The 4540-nt window shown below is 38.5% G+C and overlaps 1 pseudogene; it reads left to right on the top strand.

Annotated features, from left to right (window-relative positions):
* The first annotated feature begins 2108 nt into the window (after nucleotides 1-2108).
* Nucleotides 2109-3894, top strand: LOC131831585 (60 kDa heat shock protein, mitochondrial-like; annotated as a pseudogene).
* Nucleotides 3895-4540: the final 646 nt, after the last annotated feature.

Genomic DNA, 4540 nt, shown 5'->3' with positions numbered 1-4540 from the left:
ACTGAAGGAACAACAGCAGGAAGAACAGAACCTGAGTCTCCCACACATTCACTCTGGCCCAGCTCCAGTCAGATACACAGTGAGCACATTTGATATAAAGTTTTGAGAGGAATAATAAAAGTGAGGAGAATATCAATAATTCAATATGTGTAGAGCCAAAGGAAAAAGTTAAAATAAAAACAAAATTCAACAATACTTATTTTGCTTTTTCCTACCACAAAGGCTATCTGAAGAGACCTTTTAAAATGGGAAAAAAGTGGGAGAAAGGAACCTAACATTGGTTATCATTTGTGTGGTACAGAGTACCACATGCATTATATTCATTATATTATTTAATTTCTCAGACAACTCTGAACTGCAGGTACTATTTTCCCCCTAGTTTTATATAGGATAAGTGAGGCTCAGGAGATTTTCATGTGTCTTAATACAGTAAGCTGGATTTCAAATGTGTCTAATGATGAAGTTAATACTACCACTCAATACAATTCTATAGCATTCTACTTGGAATATTTGGTGGAAATACTCAGTACTCAATCTGACTCGTTTTTCCTGACATCTATACTAAAAAATACATCCACCCACATGAAAATACATATTTAAAATAGCACAGCATCATGAATATCAAGCTCTAAGTTGTTTGCTGGAAACTCCATATGCTATGGCAGGTTAAGGATGAGAGAGTTAACATAGGCTGAAGTTATATTACAAAGTATTCATGGATGAGTAACATGGACAGATAAAAATCTGGAGCAGGACCAAATGAGCCCTAGAGAAACTAAAGAGGGAAATTCTACATAATGAGTTATGTTAGTCTTTTTTTTTTTTTCTTAAGTTTATTTTCTTTCTTTTTCTTTGTCTTTTTTTTTTTTTTTAAGAGTTTAGATATTTATTTGACAAAGAGGGAGAGAACACAAGGAGAGGGAGTGGTAGGCAGAGGGAGAGAGAGAAGCAGGCTCCCCTCTGAGCAGGGCTCCATCCATGGACCCTGAGATCATGACCTGATCCTAAGGCAGATGCTTAACCCACTGAGCCACCCAAGCGCACCCTCATGTAAGTCTTGATCAGACCACATGAATTGTGTTATTTCAGTTTTTGAAACCGAAATATCAATATTTACTAGAGCTAATAAATCTCTACCAATATAATTCAGAAATTGGTTCATTCATTTGTAAATTGAACTTCTATTGAGCACCTACTATGTGGCAAATCTATGTAAGCCAAACAGAGTATAATCATGATTAAGGACTTGAGACTGACTATTTTAGCCATCAAGAAACACACTCTCTAGTGAGGGAGATGGGTAATTAAACCTAACTATTGTGAAATGTGTTTAATACAATATTAGGAATATGAGGGACAGAAGCAGGAAAATGTTTACTCTTATCATGGAAGGCTGAACTAAAGTCTGCATAGTTTTGATAAGAATAAAATAAATGCTGATTTCTACATTCTTTAAAGGTCTTATAATTATCTGTATGCTTCACTGGTAGTTAATGTTGACCTGAATGATAAGCATCAGAGGAATCTTGCAAAAGGAATTTTTTAAGTAGAAATTCAAAGAAATTTGAAGAAACATTTGTAATCTAATACTCCCTACATACCCCTTCCCCTTTGATTACTAAGCATATAAGAACGAGCCTCACACAGTAAAAAGTGCAACTCTTTCTGCCCACAGGTCCTGTCTCTGTGCTACTTAAATAAGGTTAGTGAGTTGCACTGTAAGCATCTCAAGAAAATTTTCTTGAAAATTGCATTAGAGGACCCCATATCAAGATCACCAAAGAGAGATATTAACTAATTTGTAGGAAGTTAGGGACAATTTTTTTGGAAAATATATATAGATATTAGATACTTACCCAGATTTTTCTTTTCTTTCTTTTTTTTTTTTTTTAAGATTTTATTTGACAGACAGAGATCACAAGTAGACAGAGCAGCAGGCGGTGGGGGGTGGGGGGAGCAGGCTCCCTACTGAGCAGAGAACCTGATGCAGGGCTTGATCCCAGGACCCGGAGATCATGACCTGAGCCAAAGGCAGAAGCTTAACCCACTGAGCCACCAGGTTCCCCCTAGAGATTTCATAGTGAAATTGTTTCTGTCAAATTAAGATGATGGCAAAGAACCCTCTACTTACCTCCAATGGCCTATCTCACTCTCTACATGCCCTGCCACTGCCCTCACAAGTACTTCTGTTACCCACAGTTTTTCACCAAATTAGGCCAGTGTTCAGAGCACTGGCTCCTCATCTCACTTAGGGCTATGCCAAAGGCATAAAATTTGGTGCAAATGCTTGAGCCTTAATGCTTTAAGGTATAGACCTTTTAGCCAATGTTGTAGCCCTTACTATGGAGCCAAAGGGAAAAACAGTGATTACTGAACAGAGCTGGAAAATCCCAAAGTAACAAGAAATGTTGTGACTGTCACAAAGACAATTGATTTAAAAGATAAATATAAAAATAGTCGTGCTAAACTTGTTCTTTAAGATGTTGCCAATAACAATTTTGAAGAGACTGGGGATGGCACCACTACCACTACTGTCCTGACACACTCCACTGCCAAGGAAGGCTTTGAGAAGATTAAAGGTGCTAATCCTGTGGAAATCAGGAGACCTGTGACGTTAGCTGTTGATCCTGGAACTGCTGAACTTAAGAAGCAGCCTTCATTGACAATCCCTGAAGAAATTGCTCAGGGTGCTATGATTTTATAAATGGAGACAAATTGGCAACACCATTTCTGATGCAATGAAAAAGTTTGGAAGAAAGGGTGTCATCTCAGTAAAGGATAGAAAAAACACAAATGATTGTGTTTAGAATAATAGAAATATTATATAGAATAATAGAAATTACTGAAGGCATGAAATTTGATCAAGGTTATATTTCTCTACACTTTACTAATACATCAAAAGGTCAGCAATGTGAATTTCAAGATGCCTGTATTCTATTCAGTGAAAAGAAAATCTCTAGTGTTCAGTCCATCATACCTGCTCTTAAAATTGCCAATGTTTCCTGTAAGTCCTTGGTCATAATTGCTGAAGATGTTAATGGGGAAGCTCTGAATACACTTGTTTTGAGTAGGCTAAAAGTTGGTCTTCAGGTTATTGCAGTCAAAGCTCCAGGTTTTGGTGACAATAGAAAGAAGCAGCTTAAAGACATGAGTATTGCTCCTGGCGGTGCAGTGTTTGCAGAAGACCTGACCTCACAACTTAGATAAAGTTGGAGAGGTCTTTGTGACCAATGATGATGCCATGCTCTTAAAATGAAAAGGTGAGAAGGCTCAAACTGAAAAATGTATTCCAGGAAATCATTGAGCAATTAGATATTATAACTAGAAAATATGAAAAGGAAAAGCTGAATGAATATCTGGAAAAACTCGGATTAGTTTTGTTGAAGTCTGGTGGAACAGTGATGATCAAGTGAATGAAAGACAGAGTTACAGATACCCTCAAGGGTATACGAGCTGCTGTTGAAAAAGCATTGCTCTGGGAGGGGGTTGTGCCCTGCTTCACTGTATTCTCACCTTGGGTTCAATAACTCCAGCTAATGAAGATCAAAAACCAGTGTAGAAATTAAGAGAACACTCAAAATTCTTGCAATGACCATTGCTAAGAATGCAGGCGTTGAAGGATCACTGATAGTTGAGAAAATTATGGAGAGCTCCTCAGAAGTTGGTTATGACACTATGCTTGGAGACTTTGTGAATATGGTGGGAAAAGGAACCATTGATCCAAATAAGGTTGCAAGAATTGCTTTCTTGGATGCTGCTGGACTGGCCTCTCTGTTAACTACAGCAGAAGCTATAGTCACTGAAATTCCTGAAAAAGAGAAAGACCCAGGAATGGGCAGAAGGGGTGGAATGGAAGGTTGTATGGGAAGTGGAATGTTCTGCTTCTCAGAATAGTGCTTTACCTTTATTATTTTTTTTAAATAAAGATTGTATTTATTTATTTGAGAGAGAGGCATAATTGCAAGAGAGAGCATGAGTGGGGAGGAGAGAGAGAAGCAGGCTTCCCACTGAACAGGGAGCCTGTCTTAGGCTTGATCCCAGGACCCTGAGATCATGACCTGAGCCGAAGGCAGATGCTTAACAGATTGAGCCACTCAGGTGTCCCAGTGCTTGAGAGGTGCCCCAGTGCTGAACTGTGAGAGGAAGCTCACGACACTCCTCCTCAATGATAACTTTTGAGAAGCCAGTTGAAGGAAATGACTGAAGAAAAACCTGGCTGTTATTTAAGAAAAATCACCCTAACCATCAGTTACTGGTTTGAGTTGACATCATATAATGGTTTACCACTGTCATTGTTCATACTGATAGGGCAAAACTGTACTCTAAGATGGCTGACCAAACCAACAAAGGAATTGCAGTCCCTGTCTCAAAGCCCTTCCCTGTTTCCCAGGTACACCAAAAGTACCAAGTATGTGGAAGTAGAAGGGTATAAATCCCCCTCCTTTTTTTTTTTTTTAATATTTTATTTATTTATTTTGACAGGCAGAGATCACAAGTAGGCAGAGAGACAGGCAGATAGAAAGGGGGAAGCAGGCTCGAG

Source organism: Mustela lutreola, chromosome 1 (genome assembly GCF_030435805.1).
Source record: "Mustela lutreola isolate mMusLut2 chromosome 1, mMusLut2.pri, whole genome shotgun sequence".
Taxonomy (NCBI): domain Eukaryota; kingdom Metazoa; phylum Chordata; class Mammalia; order Carnivora; family Mustelidae; genus Mustela; species Mustela lutreola.
The sequence above is the reverse complement of the archived record's forward strand: the minus strand, read 5'-3'. Positions and strand labels throughout refer to the sequence as shown.